This window comes from Triturus cristatus, chromosome 11 (genome assembly GCF_964204655.1).
Source record: "Triturus cristatus chromosome 11, aTriCri1.1, whole genome shotgun sequence".
NCBI lineage: Eukaryota > Metazoa > Chordata > Amphibia > Caudata > Salamandridae > Triturus > Triturus cristatus.
Genome location: NC_140594.1, coordinates 1,135,388,128 through 1,135,414,139, shown reverse-complemented (window position 1 = coordinate 1,135,414,139; position 26,012 = coordinate 1,135,388,128). Strand labels below are relative to the sequence as shown.

The window sequence follows — 26,012 nt, the reverse complement described above, 5'->3', positions numbered from 1 at the left end:
ATGAAAGGACACCACAACAGATATATATAAAGATAGAATGTATTTATTCTAGTCAAACCCTCAGCACTCTTTATGAGATTCGAGGTAAGTACAACACAGTCTTATTTAAGCATACATTAAGTCACACAGGTAAGTAATACAGTTAGGCCCTAGGGGCCACGCAAACCATATACTAAGTAAGTGGTATAAGGACCACTGTCACGAATACAGGATAGGCCTAGGCCTAGGGAATCGCTGGGGCTACACTATACTACCAACAGTTAGGAAGTGGGAGGCCCACGGGATTCAGGTGCAGAGTGGAAACACTCACGCGTAATGCGTAAAACACGATAGAATCACTAGCAGTTAGAAATAAGCAGTTTTAGGACACTTCTGGTATAGCTAGAAAGTCGAGACTCGGAAACTAGACCCTAGGATAGTCAATACCCTTGTGAGCACCGAAGTACCCAAGTTACTTAGCCCAAGGGCTGCGGGTGCATAGGTGTGAACTTGCGTCGGGTTTCGTCGTGGACTTCTATGGATGCCTGAAGGAAAGTTGCTGACAGGCAGTCAGTGAAGAGTGTCCGGTGGATCCCAAGGTGGGGATCAAGAAGGAAGGAACCTGCAAGCAGAAGGGACAGAGTCTAGGTCACCAGCCAGGAGCCGGGAAGGAACCAGGAAGGAACCAGGCGATGTCGTTGTTAGATGGACCGGGAGGGTTCGGCCGAGGACAAGGGGAGAGGTCTCCGGGGAGAGCCGTCTCCAGCGATCGTACAGACGAATAACTTCCCCCCCACAGAGGTACACCACACAATGATAAGGTTTAACGTTCTTTATAAGCAATCTTTAGGTACGATAGAATGGTACAAGGAGGTCAGGACTCAGGGGTCCCCTCGATTCTAGTCTCTTGGTTGGGAAAGGGGGTAGCGGGACAGTCTTGTTACCAATCAGGTAGATGCGATGGTATGATGGATAGCTCACAATCCTCGAGCTCGGCGTTCGAGATGGACGGACCGCGGCAGCGCCAGCAGGTCCCGGTGAAGGTGGTAGTTACAACGGTCCGCGGCAGCGCCAGCAGGTCCCGTCGAGGATGGTAGTTACAACGGTCCGCGGCAGCGCCAGCAGGTCCCGACGAGGATGGTAGTTACAACAGTCCGCGGCAGCGCCAGCAGGTCCCGACGAGGATGGTAGTTACAACGGTCCGCGGCAGCGCCAGCAGGTCCCGACGAGGATGAAGGATGCAGAAGGTTGCGGCAGCGCCAGCAGGCAGGATGATAGTTCACAAGGCAGGACTACGGCAGCGCCAGTAGTCCGTCAAGGATGAGTTCTTCACGGTGTCTCTCGACTCCAGGATACAACTGCCTTCCTGCTCTGGAGCTGCCCCAGTTATAGGTCTGGCGCCCTTTGATGTCCGGACCCTCGCACTTGGAGGTCGGGAGGTCCGGGAGGAGGGAGTCCAGACACCCAGCAGGGGGGTGGAGCCAGCGCCCGGGGGAGCTGGGGGCGATCGGCACCTGGCGGGGGAGAGCCATCGACACTTCTTTCTCCCATTGACCTGCCAAGTGGTCCGTTCACCTCCTGGGTGGATGGTGGTGCCGGGATGTCGGGGCCTGGCCAGGCCCAGGGTTAGGGTCAAGCTGAGGCCATGCGGCCTCGTGGTGCAGTGTCCAAGATGGCGGCCGGGCCGGGCGAGGGAGCCGGTAGTGGTTCGGCCCCATGATACAGAGATGTCCGGGGGCAGGAATCCCGTCTTGGGACGGAATGCGGGTTGCTTCTGTGGGTAACACCTGGGGGGCCGGGGCTCGGGCCCTGTCATGCGGGGAGGGAGCAAGCCCTTCATGTGGCCTGTCCTACATGCGTCCCCCCCCAGCTGAAGGCGGGGAGAGTCACCCATCCTCTTGGGGACTCTCCTCGTCGAGGCGGAAAAAGCGTGACAGGCCATCCGCGTTGGCGTGGTCTTGGCCCGGTCGGTGTTCCACAGTGAAGTCCATCCCCTGCAGGGAGATGGACCAACGCAATAGTTTGGGGTTTTCCCCCCGCATCTGCATTAGCCACTGCAGGGGCCGATGATCTGTTTGCACCCGGAAGTGGGTACCGAAGAGATAGGGCCGGAGCTTTTTGAGGGCCCACACCACTGCGAAGGCCTCCCTCTCGATGGTGCTCCAGCGCTGTTCTCGGGCCAGGAGGCGTCTGCTGATGAAGGCCACTGGTTGGTCAAGTCCCTCGGAGTTCAACTGGGAGAGGACCGCCCCGATGCCATGGTCGGAGGCATCTGTTTGTACGATGAATTCCCGACTGTAGTCGGGGGCCTGGAGCACAGGGGCAGTGCACATGGCGGCTTTCAGCTTCTCGAAGGCTGCTTGACAGTCTGGGGTCCAGTTGACCTTCTTCGGGTGGTTTTTGGATGTGAGTCCCGTGAGGGGCCCCACAATGCTGCCATAGTCCCTCACGAACCGCCGGTAGTAGCCGGTGAGCCCCAAGAAGGCTCGGACCTCGGTCTGCGTGACTGGAGGCTGCCAGGACTGGATGGCAGCGATCTTGAGTTGTAGAGGGGCCACCAGACCGCTTCCCACCTGGTGTCCGAGATAGGTCACGGACCCCTGACCAATTTGGCACTTGCCGGCCTTGATTGTAAGGCCGGCTCGTTGGAGGGCCTGCAGGACCTCTCGGAGGTGGTGGAGGTGGTCGGACCAGTGGCGGCTGTACACAGCGATATCGTCCAGGTAGGCGGCGCTGAACTCCTCGAGTCCCGCCAAGACCTGGTTCACTAGTCGCTGAAAAGTAGCTGGGGCATTCTTCATGCCGAATGGCATGACTTTGAAGTGGTAGTGGCCATCGGGGGTAGAAAAGGCGGATCGTTCTTGGGCCCGGGGTGTGAGACCGATCTGCCAGTAGCCTGCTGTCAGGTCGAAGATGCTGAGGTAGCGGGCAGCCCCCATGCGGTCGATCAGTTCATCCGCTCGGGGGATGGGATGAGCGTCGGTTCTGGTGACAGCTTTCAAGCCCCGATAGTCAACGCAGAATCGGAGCTCAGGAGTGGTGCCGGGGGCAGCAGCTTTGGGGACCAGCACGACCGGGCTGGCCCAGGGGCTGTCCGAGGGCTCGATGACCCCGAGCGTGAGCATCTTTGATACCTCCTCTTGGATGCAGGCCCGTACCCGATCTGGTACGCGGTACGCCCGGTGTCTGATAGGGGGACTGTCCCCAGTGTCCACGTCATGCAAGCACCAGGGGGTGACCCCTGGGGTGAGGGAAAACAAGGTCGCAAACTGCAGCAGGAGGTCCCGGCAGCCTTGGCGCTGTTCCGGGGTGAGGGCATCTGAGAGTCGGACCCCGTCCACGGAACCATCTTTCTCACGAGTCTTCAGGAGATCAGGGAGAGGCTCGGAGTCTTCTTCCGCTCCACTGTCTGTAGCCATCAGGAGGCTGAGCTCCGAGCGCACAAAGTGGGGTTTGAGTCTGTTGGTGTGGAGGACCCGGAGGGGGTTCCGTGGAGATTCCACATCGATGAGATAGGTGACGGGGCTCTTGCGCTCGACCACTTTGAAGGGCCCCGTCCACTTGTCCTGCAAGGCACATGGCTCGGTGGGGGACATCACCCACACTTGTTGGCCAGGTTCGAATTCGATGGAGGAGGCATTTTGATCGTACCATTTTTTCATGTCCTCCTGACTGGCCTCAAGGTTCGCTTTCGCCTTTTCTCTGAATCGCCTGGTCTGATTGCGTAGGGTCAGGAGGTACTTGAAGACGTCTGGAGGGGTCTTTAGGGGGGCCATCTCCCAACCTTCTTTGACTAGGCTGAGGGGCCCTCGCACAGGGTGCCCGTACAAGAGTTCGAAAGGGCTAAAGCCGAGGGACTTCTGGGGGACTTCTCGATATGCGAAGAGGAGGCACGGAAGTAGCACATCCCACTGGCGACGGAGGGGCTCTTCCAACCCCCCAATCATTCCCTTGAGCGTGCGGTTGAACCGCTCGACTAGTCCGTTTCCTTGAGGGTGATAGGGGGTCATGAATCGGTAGGTGACCCCGCACTGTTGCCAGAGGGATTTCATATATTTCGAAATAAAGTTTGTGCCTCTGTCGCTGACGACTTCTCGGGGGAAGCCCACCCGGGAGAAGATCCCCATTAAGGCCCGGCCGACCACCGGGGCTGTTACAGTTCGCAGGGGCACAGCCTCGGGGTAGCGGGTGGCGTGGTCCACCAGTACCAGGATGAACCGATGTCCTTGTGCGGTACGGGGGTCCAGGGGCCCCACAATGTCTATTCCCACCCTCTCGAACGGGGTGGTGACAACTGGGAAGGGTTGCAGAGGTGCTTTGAGTTTGCGGCCGCTCTTCCCGCTGGCCTGGCACGTGGGGCAGGACCGGCAGTGGTTGAGGACGTCGTTTCTCATCTTTGGCCAGAAAAAGTGGGTCACCAGGCGACTGTAGGTTTTGTCCTGGCCCAGGTGTCCAGCCAGAGGGACATCGTGGGCCAAATTTAACAGGAAGTCTCTAAAACGGAGGGGCACCACCAGCACTCGACTGGCCCCTAACTCTGCGATTCTCTGTTCACTGTACAATAGGTCATTGTCCCAATAGATCCAATGGGCTCCGGTGGTGTCCCCTGCGCTCTGGGCGAGGGCTTGCTGGCGGAGTCCCTCGAGGGAGAGACAGGTCTTCTGTTCTTGACGGAACTGTTCCTGGGTGGGCCCCCCTTCTTGACGCCACTGAGCCAGGTCGGGAAGGTCCTGGGGCTGAGCGAGCCCTTCGGGGGTTTGCTCTGGGGGGGTCGGTATGGTCAGTGTCCTCTACTGGAGCGATCGGGGGAGGAGGTGCTGGCCATTCTGGTTCTTCTGATCGGGGGATGACCCGGGCGGCCATGGACCGGGTGGTTACGCACGCCCAGTCCGGGTGGCCCAACATCCCCAGGTGCTCTCTTCTTTCTACGGCGGCCCACGGGGAACTCTCAAGATCATTCCCCAGGAGACAGTCCACGGGGGCATCATCTCGGACAGTCACCTTCAACATGCCGGAGACTCCTCCCCATTCGAAGGGGACGCAGGCCATCCGACATAGACTCTCCGAGTTGTCGGCTGAACGGACGTGGCAGAGAATGTTCGGCAGGATCTGCTCTGGTTTTACCAGGTGACAGCGGACGGCCGTCACACTGGCCCCCGTGTCACGTAGTGCTTCGGCCCGGCGTCCATTAATGTTCACCCACTGACTATATTTTCTGGTGTTGGCGGGTAGGGGAGCCCGCGGGACCATGTCTCTTCCCCCTAGGCACGCTAGAACCATGGCGGCCGGTTCCCACTCTTGTCGTTCCTGTTCGCATTCTTCCTGTTCTTCGGAGATTTTTTCTCCCCCCAGGGCGGCGGCAGCTACCTGGCGGGGTCTCGGAATTTGGTTCTGTGGACAGTTCGGGTCATTGGCGTAGTGGCCGACTCGCTGGCATCGGTGACACGTGACATTGGCTCGGAACCCCGGGCGCATCGGGGGGTTGCCCCGGCTGGCCGGGGGCGGGGTGCTGGCAGCGGGAGCGGCCGGGACGGTGTCTCTTCCTCGTCCCTGACCTCCTCCTCGGGGACGGTGCTGACCTTGATTGTTCCGGTTCTGTTCGTGCGGCCCTCTCCGGCCTACTCGGGTGCTTTCCCACCGGTCAGCTTCGGCGGCGAGTTGCCGTGGGTCAGTCAATTTACTGTCGAGGAGGTGCTGCCTGAGCTCGACGAAGCAGTTGTTAGAGAGGTGCTCCCACACCATGAGATTAAAAAGTTGCTCGTAGGTCGTTACGTGGCTTCCCTTGATCCAACCCTCGAAGGCTCGGCTGAAATAGTTGACATATTCCACCCAAGTTGTACCCAGGATCCGGGTGCAGTCTCGGAACCTCTGGCGGTACATTTCGGGTGTGAGCCCATATCGGGTGAGGAGGGCAGCCTTCATGTGATCATAGGATGACATCAGATGGTCTGGGAGCTGTAACAGGGCATCGCGGCCTTCATTGACGAACCTCCCCCATAGACCGGCTCCCCAGTCACTTCGATCGATCCGGTGGGAGGTCATGGCGATCTCGTAGGCCTTGAACCACTGTTGTATGTCGTCCTCTCGGACATACTCTCGAACGACATCCTTGGGGATGTGGACTTTCTTTTCTGTCGCTCCTGGGGTGCGCGGTTGCTCGGGCACCTCCAGTTCTTTGTTCTGCTTCCGTAGGTCTATTTCTGCCAGTTTGCGCTCGTGCTCGTACGCTAATCTCTTTTCTTCGAGCTCTCTCTGCCTCTGTTTTTCTTCCCGTTCTTCTCGGAGCCGCAGATGTTCTAGGTTCAGTTTTTGTTCGGCTAATTTTAGTTCACCGTCCATTTTGAGCCGTGCCATTTCTAACTCATGTAGTCTGTTTTTCTCTCTCTCTTGGATCTCTTCCTGCGAGAGGCCCGTTCTTCGCTCCTCGGGAGCCGTGGTGTTCCTCTCTGATGCTGCAATGTTTTGGTCCGGGGGTCTGGCGGCCCCGGTTTCTGCCCACGACTCAATGGCGTGCTTGAAATCGTCTTTAGTACTCAGACCGGTGGTAGCAATGCCTAGTTCAATGCAGAATTGTTTCAACTCACGATGGCTGTACTCTTCCAATTTCTCCATTTGGAATTTCTCGGTGGATCCGCTCTCTTTGGTTGTCATTGTGGTTTCGTCGTGGGGTGAGTTACTCTCTGTACGATTACGCGTTGATTCGGATCGCGCCGCTGGCCACCAATGTTAGACGGACCGGGAGGGTCGGCCGAGGACAAGGGGAGAGGTCTCCGGGGAGAGCCGTCTCCAGCGATCGTACAGACGAATAACTTCCCCCCCACAGAGGTACACCACACAATGATAAGGTTTAACGTTCTTTATAAGCAATCTTTAGGTACGATAGAATGGTACAAGGAGGTCAGGACTCAGGGGTCCCCTCGATTCTAGTCTCTTGGTTGGGAAAGGGGGTAGCGGGACAGTCTTGTTACCAATCAGGTAGATGCGATGGTATGATGGATAGCTCACAATCCTCGAGCTCGGCGTTCGAGATGGACGGACCGCGGCAGCGCCAGCAGGTCCCGGTGAAGGTGGTAGTTACAACGGTCCGCGGCAGCGCCAGCAGGTCCCGACGAGGATGGTAGTTACAACGGTCCGCGGCAGCGCCAGCAGGTCCCGACGAGGATGAAGGATGCAGAAGGTTGCGGCAGCGCCAGCAGGCAGGATGATAGTTCACAAGGCAGGACTACGGCAGCGCCAGTAGTCCGTCAAGGATGAGTTCTTCACGGTGTCTCTCGACTCCAGGATACAACTGCCTTCCTGCTCTGGAGCTGCCCCAGTTATAGGTCTGGCGCCCTTTGATGTCCGGACCCTCGCACTTGGAGGTCGGGAGGTCCGGGAGGAGGGAGTCCAGACACCCAGCAGGGGGGTGGAGCCAGCGCCCAGGGGAGCTGGGGGCGATCGGCACCTGGCGGGGGAGAGCCATCGACACTTCTTTCTCCCATTGACCTGCCAAGTGGTCCGTTCACCTCCTGGGTGGATGGTGGTGCCGGGATGTCGAGGCCTGGCCAGGCCCAGGGTTAGGGTCGAGCTGAGGCCATGCGGCCTCGTGGTGCAGTGTCCAAGATGGCGGCCGGGCCGGGCGAGGGAGCCGGTAGTGGTTCGGCCCCATGATACAGAGATGTCCGGGGGCAGGAATCCCGTCTTGGGACGGGGTGCGGGTTGCTTCTGTGGGTAACACCTGGGGGGCCGGGGCTCGGGCCCTGTCATGCGGGGAGGGAGCAAGCCCTTCATGTGGCCTGTCCAACAGTCGTGAAGATGCAGGTGAAGAGGTGAAGCTTGTCGCAGCAGCCACGGGTACCAGGAGACGTCGAGGACGACCAGGACCAGGAGGTGAGCTATCCCACGAAGGCTCTTGCTGTTGGCGGCGTCGAAGTCGAGTCAAGACCCAACAAGCCTTGGCAAGCGGAACCCACGCAGGATGGAGGACTTGCTTCTGGTGCAGACCAGGAAGGTCTGGGGTGCTTCTCTTTCACAGAGGAGCGGGTGCCAGTCTGGACCAGCAAGTTGAAAGTAAAGGTTCGTCGTCGCAGAGGCTACTAGCCAACGGGCCACCAACCGGACAACACGTCGAGCAACACAGGTGCAGAAGGGCCCCACGCAGAACACGTGAAGTGTGGGGAGCTGATCTTCTTTGCAGATGGTGCTCGGGAGTGGGGCTTCTCAATTCCCCAAGCACAGCCTCGAGGAAGCCTCAAAAGTTGCGCTAGTCAGTTACTAGCCACTTTTCCCAAGTCGCCAGTCCCTCGTCGCCTCCACGGGTCTCAGCTTCGCTGGAGATGTGGATCTGGTTCAGAGGTGTCTGGAAGTCTCAGCGCTGGTCAGTCTCTGCAGTCGTCCCTCGTAGGATTCAGTCGCAAAGGAAGCAGCGGTCGTTGGATGGTGCCTGGTTGCCCAGGGTGGTCACTCCTTGGCCACAAGGGAGATTTCTTCAGTCTTCTTCCTGAGGTCGAATGTCGAAGGTCCAGAGTTTCTGTTCAAGTTGCAGATTCAGGTTAATCTAGGCCCAACTAGCTACTAATATACTGGGCTAGTGGGCTGGGCTACCTGCAAGGTCCCTCCTATGGGTGGTGTGGTAAATAAAATATCACGCTCTCATAATTTCATAATATCAATAAGATCATGCATAAAGCAAGAGGCTGAGTCTGTGGTATCAGGTTCATAAAGGGATTTATTCCAATAACTCGAGTCAAAGGGAGAATATTTCCATCACCAAAATTGGATCTGGAAAGGGGCTCAAAAGTATTCTCAATATTCTCAAAACATTATTCACAGAGTACAGTATATATACATTTCTCAATTGTACGTAAGCAAAAGAGCAAGAGAGAATGAGATAAGAGCATGTGGGCGTGTAAGTAGGCGTGAAGGTGGGCGTCCATGTGGGCGTCCACTTGATGATAATGGGTAATTTGTCATGTGTGGGTGGATACCTGGAGAATCCTGCAATGTCAGCAGAAATATTTGGCAGAGATGCGTGCGCAGTCGCATGACGTGTGATAGACGTGCAACTAGAGGGAGAAAGGGACTTGACATTTAGCTCTACATGTGGAGACAAAAGTCTGGGGTTATGTCAACCTAATCCCAAATCATATCTAATATCCTATGTTTAAAGAACTGTGTTATCCAAAAAGAAAGGTCTCTCGAACAAAATCTATTCTATACTGACTGTGAGTGCGTGTACAAGCGTCTAAGTGTCTACACTAAATGCGAGGGGGTAGGAATATTCCATGGTAACAGGGCTATGAATTACTTGCATGAGGACAGAGAAGCCGGGCCTTTTGCTCGGTAGCTGGAAGAATGTTTACTTAAACTACTAGACAGGAATGCATTGGATAGGGACGGAGGAGATAATCTTGAAGGTGAAATACAGTTCTTGGCAGGCGACGGGCTGGATCAGGCACCGTTAGCCGCGCAGGGAGTGAGACAAAGTTCATGGTCACAGATGCAGGCTCAGACTGGAGCTCTCAGAGGCAGAAGGCAAGAAAAGCTTGATGACAGAATCAGGGCCTACTTGCCTGGACTGTAAAATGGCATAAGTGAACCATATAAAGGCGGTGGCCTTTCGTACTTAGGAATGGAATATCCGGCCCATTCATGGCGGATCAACAGAGGACATGTTAACGGTGGACGCACATGTATTTGCGTCTTCATAACTGGAACTGGAGGGAACATACATGTACTTGTAACATGCACATAGAACCGTTGGGGTCCAAGATAGGGGACATAACTGACCAGAAAAATCCATATTTCCACATTCCCTCCTTGTCCCCTACTTGCCCGTCAAGAGATATCAATCTTCATTAATCCATTGATCTGTTCATATAGCATCATTTGTTCTTCTTTCTTCTTCCGGGATCTTGAATGAAAATCTTGATGTGGAATGCACGATGTGGCACACAGACCACAAATCGCTGGTCCACATTGCAGGCATAAGCAGCAACTGAATAGTATGAGAAGGCCAATACCTAGGAAGGATAGGACCCTCCATCCAAAGGTAGATAATACACTCCAAAACCAACCGGACCAAGTCCAGGTGCCTGTATTCTGGTGTATCTGGCTTACAATCTTATGAAGGCGAGTTATGGCTTTATATACAGATGGCGAATTTTCTGGTATGAAAAATGCAATCGCTTGATCCGATGACCCTACAAGCTCCGCCCCTATCGGCCAGGATAACGTCAAGGACAAGACTATTTTGAAGCACAACAATCCGCATAGCAGACTGCTCTTCTGTTAAATTGCCTAAGGCGGAAATAGTTTCGTTCACTACTGCTTCAAGGGTTCTGGTTAATCTACGTATCAGCTTACTATTGGTAACTGTACCTATATAGGGAAAGAAACCTTTATTGAAATCTGTGTATTTTTCCCATGCTGTTTCAGTGTAATCGACAATTGGGAGATCTCTCTGCTGTCTATTGTGTACTAAATGAGTATTTCTATGATAATCAGGAGGAGCTAGGAAAACAGGTGGTAGGAGGAATGCTATGTAACAGGTACCATCCCAATCTAGAGGTAGGCGTATATATGCGGTCTGGCCACATATAAAGTAGGAATGACGAGAAGCTCTAAATGTAGACTTGCCTTGATCACTGAATTTTATTACAGTGGTGCATTTACTATGGCCCATGTGTATGGAGCCATTCTTTCTTATACATAATTCCCCTTTTACTGGGAATACGGACATGGCGGGCAAGATTGGTGTAGCTTCAGATTCAACGTTCAGGATCATGAGGTTAAGTGTAAAATTACCTAATCCATATACTTCATTTCTTAGATCAGTTCCTGTTCTTTTGGGAAGTCCCTCCTTGTTAGGGTAGCAGACTTTAAGCAAAAACTAAGTTCAGGTTTCCCCATACCCAGTTGTCTTGATAAACTGCGGAATTCGAATCTAGGGAATTAATCAAACTAAACCATGCTCCCCAGGAGCCATTGTGTGTGAACGGATAGAGAAAGAGGGGCAAAACTCCCTTATAGTTCTGATAGGGGGGGAGTCGGCCACAGACCCAGCAGTCTGTAGCATTGCTAGTCTGATGTGAATGGTGCAGCATCTGAATAAAGGTATTGTTGCGTAAGGCAAGTCGATATGATAGCTCATAGGATGGCAGATCACTAAATGTGTGCTTTATGGTATCATTAGTGGAGGAGTATAAGAGTGAGGCAATAGGAGAAAAAATAGCATGTAGTATTAAGCTGATACATATTATCGTGATGCACATCTTGCTTTTTCTTATCAATATTATTGTCCAAGATCTTATGCAAGCCAGAATACATGTTCAACCGCTTCACCACCTAGTGGACTTAATTGATCAAACGGGTTCTGACTTTTTAGATCTAAGTTTAGCTTTGTGGAAACTTCTGGGGAGTCTCCTCTAGAAAATGGTGTTCAAAATCCAAAATCCAAGTTTAAAGTCTTTTTCCTTTGTAAAAGAGTGGTGAAGGTGCACTTTGACTTTAACGGCCGTCCCCGTGGTCCAGAGCACTGACTTTGGCGCCTTCCATCCAGGAGCGATGGAGTATTCTTTGACCTGGGTGTTGTCAGGGAAGGCGGCAGCAACCTGCGAACAACAAGAGAGTAGTGCAGACATCAAGGAAGCCAGGTAATCTGTCAGCATGTTATTATCTTTTAGGCATTGGAGTGCCCCACATATTTGGTGGTCTACCAAAGACCACTTCATAGGGAGATAAGCCTGTTCTAGAATGAGCTACCATTCGCATGAAAAAGAGGGCAACCGGCAGGGCTACCATCCAATCTACACCTTTGTCTGCGCAAATTTTAATATCCGATTATGTCTTTCTACAAGGCCTGCTGCTTCAGGATGTCGCACACAATGGAATTTCCAGGTATACCCTAACAGAAGGGACACCTGCTTCATTAGTACCAGGACATATTTGTAACCTCTACATCTGTTCATTTGGATATAATCCATTTGGAGCACTTCAAAAGGGTGGTCAGGTGGATGGAATCCACCTTGTTCCATCGGAATGCCTTTACCTGGATTGAATTGGCAACAGATCATACATGTTCTGACCTTTTGTTTCGCTGCTGCACGCAGGTGCTTGTTGAACCATATATTCTGTAAGCTATCTATCATTGCTTTCTCTCCTAAGTGTGCAGGACTATGTGCGGTATTTATAATCACTTGTACCATTGAATCAGGAAGAAACCCTGATCAGTCAGTACCCCTCCTTGTTCCGACCATTTCTTTAATTCGTCCATAGTAGCATGTGTCTGTATGTCTTGTACATCCTTGGAAGGATCCCTAACTGTCATGGCTTTGGACACTTATTGAACCTGTAACTTTGTCATGTCTAGTGGGGTCTGAGCTGTCTGTTTAGCTGTTCGGTCTGCCAGATCATTGCCTTGGGAAATGGTATCTGTGGCTCTAGTATGTGCTTTACATTTTAGGATAGCTATGGCTGTTGGTAAATGTATTGCTTCCAGTAGGGCTTGAATATGGGGGCCATGCTGTATCTTGGCCCCATGAGAGGTCAAGAAACCTCTTTCTCGCCAGAGAATCGGTGTAAATGTTTACTCTCAGGTGCTTAGCTCTTATGCACGCTTGTGTCAGGGCGATGAGCTCTGCTGCTTGTGCTGACAATATGTCTATTCTTTTAGTCTCTATTATTACAGTATCAGTAGTCACTGCATATGCTGCCACTAATTCTCCCGCCCCTGTCCTCATGCATGAGCCGTCAACTTATAGTGTTAGGTCGGGGTCTGGGAGTGCAACGTCTGTCAAGTCTTGTCTTGGTTTAGTCACGGTATGTATTACTTCAACACAGTCGTGTGGTGAAACGCTTTCTGTACTGGAGGGCAAAAGGGTAGCAGGATTCAGTATGTTGCATCGTCTGATCTCTATGTGTGGTTGAAATAACGTTGGCTCATAGCCTGTCAGTCTAGCTACAGTCAGGTGTTGTGTTTGTGTCCGGTTCAAGAGAACCTCTACTGCGCGTGGTACTTGTACTGTCAGAGGGTGGCCCAGCACTATCAAGTCACTTTGTCTTATGGCTAAGGCCGTTGCTGCAACTGATTTTAGGCACGCAGGCAAAGCCTGTGCTACTGGGTCTAATGTACTAGAAAAATAAGCACAGGGCTCGTGTTTTCCTGCATGATCTTGTGTTAGGACAGATAGTGCTGTTCCATCCCGCTCTGTCACAAAAAGCATAAACGATTTGTTGTAATCAGGGTTTGCTAAAACTGGTGCTTGACATAAAGCTCTCTTTAATTCTTCAAATGCCACAGTGTGTTCTTGAGGACTTTAGTCTTTTTGTGTCTTGGGCTGGGAAAAACCAGAAATCAATTGAATACGTTCCGGTGCCCACAACTAATTCCCCTGAAAGATCACAATAAAACATGAGAAAAAGGGGAAAGCACCATACCTATTTCCTCGACTTAATTTCTAAGGGGGCTAATTTCTAAGGGGCTTAATTTCTTAAGGGGCTAGCGGGAAGCGAACCTCCTCAGGGGCCAGCAGAAAGCCAATATTCTCCTCCTTCCCCCCCTTTTTGACAGGAGGAAATCTGAAACAGATTTCACTGCTGTCAAACACTATCAAACCCTGTGTCTTGTCAACACTATTAATCCCTGTGTGTAGCTACTGGGCGTAAGCAAAATTATAGGAGATACACAGCGTATTTGAAACGGCGAGAAATCCTTCAAATTAATGTACAAACCTCATTGTGTTAGCTCATAAGCTAGCCAAATGACATTTCATATGCAAATGTCCCTATTACATGAACCTACACCAACCTGAAGTCAATATTAATGCTAGGAGGTCCTAATAGGAATGCTAAATTACCTAAATATTCGGAAAACCAAGTTTAAGAACAGTTGTTAATGTTGATAATTAATAATTTATCTGCTAAAGAAATCAGTCATTTTGCAATAATTTCCACCTATACAATAAATAGCCTAATTTAAAAACAAGTCAACTTTTGGGGCCACCACTTACAAGAATGAGCTTACTAAAGCAAACTTTAAAAAGGAAATCCTGTCAGATATTTTCTCATTACCCTAAATACCGAGCCTCATTTGTCACTCTGTGGTGGCAGTCCTTATTTAAAACAGGCCTTCAAGAGTTAAGATGCGAGTGCACAGATCATAATTGTTCCTTAATGTCCAATCTGGAAACATATGACCGAGGCTGCCTGTCTATAAGAGAAAGGCAGTCATGTGAAAAATATTTTAGTCTTGCATCATTTTTCCTTTTATTTCATTCATCTCCAACACCAATTAGACATACACTGATAACGTGTTGTCTGCTATTTTGACAGCATGATAAAGGTAATATCACGTCTGTGAAATTTAGTAATTGTGAACAAGTTCCAGCCGAGCGCTGTTCAAAGATCGCCGTCGTCACGACCATCTCTGTACTTGCACAGGAGAACTTGGTATTAAACGCTAAACAGACTGGTCAATACAACACAAAAACAAAACATATATAAAATACATATGCCAAGCCATCAGTATACCAAGCACAGAAAGCATAGACAATTGCACTAACATATATAAATGAGCAGCGATGCGCAATTACAGTACCTACAGCTCAGAGGCGAACATTCTGGCCTGCTTAATTTGTCAGGCTTATAATCAATAATTCATTTACCTGCCCTATACACCCCCATCTGAAATCACCGTGTCAAGTCTGACACACAGAATCAGCAATAATAATCAAAAACGAAGAACACACGAACCTGTTTGTTTTCTTTTATAAAAACAGAATCAGCAATAATAATCAAAAACGAAGAACACACGAACCTGTTTGTTTTCTTTTATAAAAAATGAGCTATGCATCTTCGTCAACACAATGTACCCTAATGTCCCAGACGAAGACGCACCTCTCATCTCTCCTCACAGACTTTTAACCACTGGATCATTTATCCAATGCAACTGGTGGCAGCTTGTGGCCACAATTCAAAAATGTCTGAATTTGAAAATCGTTTTTATATAGGCACATAGCCCTTAAAATTCCAAGCAAGAGCAACATTTTACTTTCTGGCCAGAAGCAATATAACAATTGCTAAAAAATAAAACAAATCTTCTCCATAGACATTTCCTCGGGGCACTGGTTTAGCACAGAATAGACCAAGGGAATCTTTCTCGACTTACATTTCTCAGCTGCCCTGTCTTATCAGAGAAGCTAAAAATAGCCCCTCAGCGCGGCCTGAGCCTGGGCTGCCAGCCAACTTTTTTTTTGTTGTTCCGGCTGCAGGCATTACACAGATGCGATGTCAGAGAAGCTTTCTAAGCAGTGCCTCTGTTCTGCTCCTCTCACCGGCCCCCACCTACGCTGGCTACAAGGTCAGAATCTGTCTCCGATTTCTGTATCACATACTGCTCTACACAGCCCCCACCTTCTCCTCACTCTGAAGCTATCAAAGACAAAAAGACTACTCAATTCCATAAAAACTGCAATAATTCGCCCAATTGAAAAATTATTTTTACATACAATTTGCACTCAGGGGGTCATAATCTCACCGACTTGACCCAGCACATTGGCTCACTGGACCACCAAGAACACAAACCTGTATTCTTGAACAATTTGCAAATTCGAAATACCCACAATTCTTTTTTTTTTTTTTTTTTTTTTTCAAGCTAAACTTTTCAACAATTACTTTTTCGTTAGCACTTTGTACATTAGGGGTGTCATCAAATCACAGGTGTTGCTCCTTCTCTAGCTACACCCCTCTCAATTTCCTATTGACAACGTAGTCAAATGTTGGACCATGTAAACACCAGCCATGCGCTGTTCATTTGGTGGGTGGCTCAAGAACCTTCGGGCTACTATATCATTATTATATGTATCGCGGTACTTGCGGTGGCACTCTAACTGGTCTTTCTACTGGGGCCACTCTTGCTAGGTCCTCTGAAAGGACGGGATAAATACCAGCAACGTCAGTATTTCTTTCTCTGTCAGCCTGCGCTCATTTTACCTACTCCAATTACTCCTGTAACATCTGTTCCTTGGCTTTTCCAGACTCCAGTCTACTCCTCTCTGCTTCGTGAAACACTTACTCTGACCTACTATGTGACTCCTTGCGCCAAAACTCAATGGCATCCTTCCAAGCTGGTCTACATTTTCTCTTTCATAAGTGTTTCGTTGTCCATCTACTTGTTCTGCTTTTACTCGTATACCTTCCTCAACTAACACGTTTTCTCGGGCTTTGTCTGAATCCTCCCTACTTTTCTCTTCTTTTCTGAGCGCTTACTCTGTGCGTCTATGCTATTCTTTACGCCATAATTCAATGGCATCTTTCTGTTACTGCCTGGCTATCTTTTTCCATAATTCTTCTTCTACTCTCATGATGCAATCTGCATCCCATGTCCCAACTGCGGGCCACCTCTGACTTTCTGGTAAATCCCTGGTGTAGTCCACCCATAAATCAAGAAATAATACGGCATCTAGGCCATGCTTATGATACATAAAGTACCCTGGAGTGTCCCTAGGTGGAATGGGAACAGCTTCTTCGAGTACCCCTTTTCTAGTTTTGATTTGATACCTGATTATCGAACACACTTAATACAATAAAACACGATAATGAACAGTCATTCATACCACAATATGTAGGACGTATTAACACATTTAACATTTAACATTTAATGAGCAACAATGATGATGATGATCTAAGAAACTGGTCACTAAACATAATACTCGGCATGAACTGGATTATTCTGAATTTATATACTTGATATACTAGATATACTGCTAAACAGTACAGATACACTGCTAAAACAGTGCAGACCGGATTTGTGTACCCAAACCCGTCTTGACCGGCACAACCTATGTGCACGTCAGAACGCCTCCCCGGCAATGGTACTCACCGGGTAGCTCGGAACGGAAGGCCTCGGAACTGAACTGGACTGGACTGGACCGGACTGGACTCGACTCGTGACCTTCGGAAACTTCGGAAACTGGTGGGCCTCTGTATACCTCGGACACAGCTCTCTCGCAGGTGGGCTCTGGGTAGGACAATCTGCGTTCCTCACCGCCTCGTATGGATGCCTGGTCGCAGTCTGTCCCCTTCGTTGGCCTGAGGGAGTTGGCGGGAAGACCCGCGACGTGCGCGCTTGAAGTCCATCACGGCTATGGAAGGGGGCAAAACTGGACCTTCATCTCCGGCGTGTGGGGAAAGAGATTAAACTGTTCGGGCGTGAAGGTGGGCTTCCATGTGGGCGTCCACTTGATGATAATGGGTAATTTGTCATGTGTGGGTGGATACCTGGAGAATCCTGCAATGTCAGCAGAAATATTTGGCAGAGATGCGTGCGCAGTCGCATGACGTGTGATAGACGTGCAACTAGAGGGAGAAAGGGACTTGACATTTAGCTCTACATGTGGAGACAAAAGTCTGGGGTTATGTCAACCTAATCCCAAATCATATCTAATATCCTATGTTTAAAGAACTGTGTTATCCAAAAAGAAAGGTCTCTCGAACAAAATCTATTCTATACTGACTGTGAGTGCGTGTACAAGCGTCTAAGTGTCTACACTAAATGCGAGGGGGTAGGAATATTCCATGGTAACAGGGCTATGAATTACTTGCATGAGGACAGAGAAGCCGGGCCTTTTGCTCGGTAGCTGGAAGAATGTTTACTTAAACTACTAGACAGGAATGCATTGGATAGGGACGGAGGAGATAATCTTGAAGGTGAAATACAGTTCTTGGCAGGCGACGGGCTGGATCAGGCACCGTTAGCCGCGCAGGGAGTGAGACAAAGTTCATGGTCACAGATGCAGGCTCAGACTGGAGCTCTCAGAGGCAGAAGGCAAGAAAAGCTTGATGACAGAATCAGGGCCTACTTGCCTGGACTGTAAAATGGCATAAGTGAACCATATAAAGGCGGTGGCCTTTCGTACTTAGGAATGGAATATCCGGCCCATTCATGGCGGATCAACAGAGGACATGTTAACGGTGGACGCACATGTATTTGCGTCTTCATAACTGGAACTGGAGGGAACATACATGTACTTGTAACATGCACATAGAACCGTTGGGGTCCAAGATAGGGGACATAACTGACCAGAAAAATCCATATTTCCACAGTGGGACCAGGAAGGGGAGTGGCTACACCCCCTTTCCTTTGTCCAGTTTCGCGCCAGAGCTGGGGCTGGAGTGCCCCAGCACCGGTTTGAACTGGACTATGCATGGGACACCTTGCGTGTCTCATTCCTTTCAGCCCTCCCTGCCCCAGTACACTAAAGTCTGTCTGGGGAGGTGCTAGCACCTCCCCAAGCAGGAAACCTATTGTCCAGGCCTCCCTGGCTGGGAGGGCTCCCAGCAGCAGGAGGTCAGACTCGTGTCTGTGGCAGCAGCATCCATTTTGTGATGCTGAGGCTTTGGTGAGAGTTAAACAGCAAAGTAGGATTTTAACATGTCTCTCCCTCTAGAAGGGAGGCATAATATCCTCATCACCAGAAATGGTATGGGGGTATTATTCCAAAGTGTTAGACACCTTACACAACATGATTTGATAAAGCCAAACCATAGTTACCATTACCTTTTAAGATTATAAGGTACTTTAAGAGTATATGGTAGGCTATATCATAGAACAGCTATAAGGACATGGTTCCGAAAGCTGCAGACAGGCTCAGCTCATGCTAGAACACCATCTCACATGTTACCAAGCACTCTGCCTCCAGGATTGTTAAGGCCTGCCATAGGAGTGGCTGATAGGTACACATGTGTCTATATATAAGGGTAGATATAGGTATACTATATCCAAGCAAGGGGTGATTACACGACCTTGCCCCAGCTGAGTGATCAGCCAGTTGTGTCTGATTGGAAGGCCAGACCAGGGGTGGCATAATACATGCTGCAGCCCCTGGGAGGCCTAGGGTACACCTATGCCCTGGGTACCTAGGGTACACTGTACAGGGTCCAATAAGGTGATCCTTACCAATTGGGTATGTACCTAGGGTACATGGAGTCCATTTAAAAGAGAGAGCAGACAGCCTGAGACCCTGAATGGCAGGATCTCAGGCCAACTAAGTCGAAAAACCAGCTAGACACTAGGCAAAAAGTTGGGGGTAACCATAGTCAGATATCCACCTTCCTACACACCTCCATAGGGAACTCTGTCTCCTCTCATAGGAGGGAAACCTCTCAGGAGAGTAAAGACAGGCAGCTCAAGTATGAGGAAGCTCAGCTTAGAATCAGAAGAGCACAGATAGCCATAGAAAGGGAGTCCCTAGAGCTCCATAGAGCTAGACAAAAGATGGGACTAGAGTCCCATGGTGGCAGCAACATCCCTATTGTTAGGAAGAGGTCTCATGACCATATAAACCTAAATAAGATTGTCCCTCCCTACCAGAGTGGGGATGACATCCACACATGGATTACTGTACTGGGAAGGGCCTGTAAAGTTCAAAGGGTCTCCCAGGAGCAGTGGGATGCAATCTTGTACCTCTCCTTTGTAGACAAAGGTAGAGATATGCTCCTCACTGTTGGAGAGGAGGATGCTGATGATTATGCCAGTATGAAAAGTGCATTGATCGAAGGGTTTGGGCTAACCACTGAAGAATATAAGTTACAGTTCAGAGATACCCAAAAGGCACAAAATCAAGACTGGGTGGACTTTGTAGAGTGTGCTACTAAGGCTCTGGAGGGTTGCTTACTTGGCAGCAAAGTGCATGACTTTCAAGGGTTGTACAATTTGATTATGAGGGAGCAGATCCTTAATAATTGTCAAAATCAGCTGTTGCATCAGTACCTGGTGGACTCAGATCTGACCTCTCCCCAAGAATTGGGAAAGAAGGCAGACAAATGGGTCAGAACCAGGGTGAGGCAGAAGGTTCAGAACTAAGGTGGTGACCAGAAGAAGCAAGATTCAAAGAACTCTGACAAGGGTGGGGAGACTCTAATCCAGCCACCATTGCCCCTAAGGCAACTGTTCCCCCTAGTGCAGCTACAATTGGTGATTGTAATGCTCAAAGTAAGAGTGTAGTAGGGTTGACCCTGGGATCTGAGATGGACTCTGGCCTAGTCAGAGTTCCAACTCAGGCTGTCCTGATCTGTGACGGGGCATGGATATGTCCCCCTTTGTGAGTCCCACTAACTTGGGCAAGTGCAGACAACAGCCTTTGATTAATGGAAAAAAGGCTTTGGCATTCAGGGACACAGGAGCAAGTGTCACAATGGTGACAAAAGATCTTGTGGATCCTGGGCAGATTATACTTGGTGAAATGTACCAAGTGACCAATGCTAGCAATGTCCGGACAGACCATTCCTTGGCAGTTGTTAACTTCTCCTAGGGAGGGGTAACTGGCATTAAGAAGGTTGTGGTAAGTGCGGACCTACCAGTACAGTGCTTGCTTGGCAATGATCTGGAAACTTCAGCTTGGGCTGAAGTGGAGCTCAGGACACATGCAGAAATGTTAGGGATCCCTGCATATGTCTTTGCTGTGACTAGGTCACAGACCAAAATGTCTAACACTGGACAGGCCCTGGATTCTGGAAGAATGGACCAGGTGCCTCCCAAGAGGAGGAGCAGTAGGGTTAAGGCAGTGCCTTCCCCTTTGACTCAGAATACAGATCAGCCTCCTGAGGGAGATGCTCTTGAACCTGAAGAAGGAACTATCCCAGAGGAACTTGAACCTGACCAGGTTGAGTTCCTGGGAACAGGTGGCCCTTCCAGGGCAGATCTGAGCCAGGAGCAGAAAACCTGCCTCTCTCTTAAACCCCTCAGAAAGCAAGCTGCTGATGAGGCTGCTGGGAATGGTAGTGGCACCCAAAACATCTATTGGGATGATGGACTCCTTTATTCAGAGTGTAGAGACCCCAAGCCTGGTGCTTCCAGGAGGTTGGTAATACCTTTGAGGTTTAGGGGCTTCCTACTGACACTAGCCCATGATATTCCCTTAGCAGGACACTTGGGCCAAAACAAGACTTGGGACAGAATTGTTCCTCACTTTCATTGGCCCCAATTGTCTGAAGACACTAAGGAGTTTAGTCGCTCCTGTGTAACCTATCAAGCCAGTGGCAAGGTAGGTGGAACCACAAAGGCCCCCCCTGATACCACTACCTGTGGTGGGGGTTCCCTTTGAGAGGGGGGGATTCACATTTTTGGTCCCATGGATCCTCACACAGCATCTGGGCACAGATTTATCCTGGTGGTGGTGGACCATGCCACTAGGTATCCAGAATCCATTCCACTTAGGACCACTACAGCACCTGTGGTGGCAAGGGCCCTCTTGGGTATATTCTCGCGAGTGGATTTTCCTAAGGAGGTAGTATCTGACAGGGGTTCAAACTTCATGTCTAGTTACTTGACTGCAATGTGGAAGGAGTGTGGAGTGAATTACAAATTCACCACACCCTATCACCCACAATGCAATGGTTTAGTTGATGGTGTAACCTTGGCAGGCAGCCTCACTGTCCAGTAACAAACTGAATGCAGAAAAGTTCTCAGCCAGTTTTCATATGTTTTCTCTGACTCCAAGTCAGACCACCTGGTGCACGCATGAAGTGGACACTGGGGACAGTCTGCCTGTGAAGAATAAGATCTACAGGCAACCTGATCATGTCAGGGACTGTATAAGGACAGAAGTCCAAAACATGTTGGATTCTGGAGTCATTGAACCCTCAGATAGCCCCTGGGCTAGTCCAGTAGTCTGTGTGCCTAAACCTCACACCAAAGATGGCAAGAGAGAGATGAGGTTTTGTGTGGATTACAGGGGCCTCAATGCAGTCACTAGGACTGATGGCCATCCCATCCCAAGGGCAGATGAGCTAATAGATACATTGGCCTCAGCCAGGTTTCTAAGCACATTTGACTTGACAGCTGGCTACTGGCAGATCAGACTAGCTGATGATGCAAAGCCAAAGACAGCATTTTCTACCCCTAGTGGGCACTATCAATTTGTGGTAATGCCCTTTGGGTTGAAGAGAATACACCTGCCATTTTCCAAAGGTTGATGAACAAAGTCCTTACAGGCCTGGAAGACTATAGTGCAGCATATCTAGATGATATTGCTGTCTTTAGCTCCACCTGGGAGGATCACCTGGTTCACCTGAGGAATGTTTTGGATGCCCAGCAAAAATCAGGCCTAACTATCAAGGCTACTAAGTACCAGATAGGGAAGAGTCAGGTTGTGTACTTGGGCAACCTTGTAGATGGAGGCCGGTTCAACCACTACAGAGCAAAATCCAGACCATAATGGACTGGGTTGCTCCAACTACCCAGACTCAGGTGAGAGCCTTCTTAGGCCTGACTGGGTATTACAGAAGATTTGTAAAATGTTATGGATCCATTGTGACTCCATTGAATGACCTTACTTCCAAGAAAACGCCCAAAAAGGTTCAGTGGACAGCAAGCTGTCAAAAGGCATTTGATGACCTGAAGCAGGCCATGTGCACTGCTCCCATCCTGAAAAGTCCTGATTACTCCAAAAAGTTCATTGTACAAACAGATGCATCTGAGTTGGCGGTAGGGGCTGTACTGTCACAGTTGAATGATGAAGGTCAGGATCAGCCAGTAGCTTTCATAAGCAGAAGGCTGACCCCCAGAGAGAAACGTTGGTCAGCCATTGAGAGGGAGGCCTTTGCTGTGGTTTGGGCTCTGAAGAAGTTGAGGCCATACTTGTTTGGTACTCACTTTATTGTTCAAACAGTCCATAAGCCCCCCTTATGGCTAAAACAGATGAAGGGTGAAAACCACAAACTCTTAAAGTGGTCCATTTCCCTACAGGGGATCGACTATACAGTGGAACATATACCTGGGAGTAACCATGCCAATGCAGATGGACTCTCCAAATATTTCCACTTAGAACATGAAGACTCAACTGGTCAAGGTTAGTTATATCCCTGCATATGGGGGGGGTTGTGTAGGAGAGTAGGATCTGCCTCTTATGGTTACCCCCACTTTTTGCTGCTGTAACACTGTTTTTCGACTTTAGTCTGGCTGGGGCCCTGCTATTCAGGACCCCAGCCTAGCTGCTTTCTCTCTAAATTGATTCCATGTACCCTAGGGACATAACAGATTGGATTCTGAGGTGCCTTCATAAGTCCCTAGTATATGATATACTAAGTACCCAGGGCATAGGTACCCCAGAGGCCTACCAGGGGCTGAAGCATGTATTATGCCACCCCTGGAAAGCCCCCCAAAATGACATCACAGGTCTGCTACTGCAGCCTGGGTAAGGTGGTGCATGCACCCCTTACTGAGAAATAGGTTCACTATATCTCACCTATCAATGCACATAGAAACCTATCAGTCACCCCTATGGCAGGCCTTATCAATCCGTAATTATTGTGAATGATAAATTCCTAGGCAATCAGAAAAAGGTAAATATCACAACAAATATATTTTTATAAAGCAAACAAACAATAAATAGGTTAATTAAACACAGTGTACCAACTCATAATTATACAGAAAAGTTGCTTTCTTTATTGCAATAGATTGCTAATCTTTTTATAAAAATATGGAGTCAATAATATCCATGGAATAAAATGAAAATTATAATATTTCCATTACATACAAAAATACTTCATGAATAAGGTATACAAGTACAAAATGGGTACAAATTAATTCACAGAAGCACAATGAAAACATTTAAAATTAATTTCGTAGCAAGACAAATGATTTCAAAATAAGTATATATCAATTCTTAAAAACACAATATAACATAAAAAATAATCTTGCGGCAAAGGATCAGCTTCTACGCGCGTTTCGGTGCACTAGCGCCTTCATCAGGAAAGCCACACAAATTTCCTAAAATCAATTGAGAGGTACACTGGTATTACTTTCAACATTTTTTTTAAATTATAAACAAACCGATAACAACAAGTTAGCTCTTCAAGAACAAGACTCAGTACAGTAGTGCAAAAAAGGAAAATAAAAGAATAGAGAAAATTAGAATATAATGATGTTCTATGTTATAAACAACATGTCACTGACAATGATTTTAGAGTGCTAAGTGATTGATAGAGAAAGCACTATCCCCAAGATATAGAATTGCGAGGAAGAAAAGAGGGTGTTTAAATTCTACAATGGGTGATAGAGAGAAAGTGGCAGAAAGATGAATTAAAAGGAAAATTAGCTTACTTTTAGTTGAAAGATAAGAAACTCTTAGATCTGTTGAATTCTATAAACAGTAAGTATATAACTGAAAAAAGAAAATCTAGAATGAGTAGACTGGTACATTTTAGGAATATAAGAGAGATACCTTATAATCATATATTCATTGGGCGAACGCTTCAAATGAATACAGCTATGGATGAGGGATGAAGATAAAAAGGCCAAGAGAACGTATGTCGTCTATGGAAAAATGATATATGTTGCATATTAATTAATCAATATCCATATATATATATAGTCATTATAAAAATAAATGACAAGTCCCTAAGCTATAGACCAGGGAGTAAGGATAGCGCTACCTACCTGGCTAGAATGTCAACAGATGTGACATAAATGGTAGATTCAATACTTATATCCGTTTTGTTGAAATGCACATTTTATCTCTTATCTTTGGTGCCAAGCTGTAGATTATCAAACAAAAAGGACCATGTCAATATCGATAGATATATACTATATATTACTTACTTTAAATACATAACTTGTACTGTCTCTATATCTCAGAATTATCCCTACTATTATATATGTTATTTACGGGGGAAGAGACGGAATTACATGATTGTAAGGATGGAAAGTGAGAACGTGACTCATGTTTTTTAAGAAATCAGTGTTTTCATCCTCTGTATAATATCAAACAATCTGCACATTTAATAGTATAAAAATTATTGACCGCTGACAGCACATCTTATAATATAATAGCGATAATCTACCCTTCTGATTACTAACCTGTATATGGATAACTACGGCTTGGGAACAGCGTTTTTGCGTCCACGATGAATGTTTGGGAAAAATGTCCTCGAAACGTATGCATCGCGCTCAATCTAAAATTTAAACGTAAGGGTAAGTACGTAAATTAGTCATGTGATACTACGTCTTAGCTCTGATTGGAAGAGGACTTTGGCGAAAAGAACGTAAGAGGCGCACATAATATATGTATGCACGTCCTACGGAAGGCGAGCTTTACGTATATTTAGAATAGATGGTTCTTTTTTTTATTTTTTATTTTTATAAAAACGATATGAGGAAAACTTTATTATTCTAACCTCATAGTCTGCTCCGCTTATAACGAACAATAGCATGTCAAGATGACTCGGATGCAGGCAGATTTGTATATTACCATCATTTATACGATGTATAAAAAATGCATATCGCAGATACGCCTTAAGTATCAACTAAATAAGAGTTTATTTTATTTATATCTCGAGATATTATCAAGATATTGTCTCCAGGTAAAACCTACAATATAAAGGTAAACTTTAGATGAATGATCGTAACATAGATGGCGCCTTTGCATCTTTATTTACCTTACGGGGAAATTTCTACGAGAACAACTCATGCCATGCTGGATTAGAGTATAAACTTTGGCACACGTATGTAACCAAGCATGTAAGTCCATGCAAGAGGCCAGTAACAAAAGAACATGTGAGGCGCACAATGCATATATACATGTGCATCGTGAACGGAAAAATGTATTATATAGATGGGTGGTTCTCTTTATTTTTTGTAATAGAGGCTTTGTTCTTTTATTTCTACAATTAAAGATAATTTATTTCGATATTATTTAACACATTATAGAACCCTACTAAAAATAAATGTATACATTGTTCTCTTCTTCTAAAATTAAGGAGAGTGCAAAGCAAACCATATATTATGTTTTTTATGTAGACGATAGTAATTAATTTTTGTAACTCTCAATTAGGAACAGAACTTGAAATTTAAAAGTGGCCTATACACTATGTAACGACGGGTCTCTTAGACAGCATTTTCCCATGGTAACTCGTTGTTCAGCCCACAATGGAAAGTATTAAGGATGAAAATCCAAAATACCTCTTTTTTTTTATGGATTTACATCCACTATTGTTCTCTGCAGTATTAATTTTCTCTAGGACACGCCATTGAATGTTCTCAGGTTTGTGTCCAAAAT

General features: G+C 48.1%; 1 protein-coding gene and 1 long non-coding RNA gene across 4 annotated transcripts in view; one reads left to right on the top strand and one right to left on the bottom strand.

Annotated features, from left to right (window-relative positions):
- Positions 1–26,012, top strand: part of LOC146786202 (cytochrome P450 2J2-like) — a 626,890-nt gene that overhangs the window by 130,805 nt on the left and 470,073 nt on the right. The gene's annotated exons all lie outside the window — the stretch shown is intronic.
- LOC146786203 (uncharacterized) lies at positions 23,376–24,924 on the bottom strand. Its single transcript, XR_014970870.1, has 4 exons — positions 24,815–24,924; positions 24,395–24,492; positions 24,180–24,271; positions 23,376–23,725 (listed from the first exon to the last, which is right to left on the bottom strand). It is a non-coding gene; the product is annotated as an uncharacterized LOC146786203 (long non-coding RNA).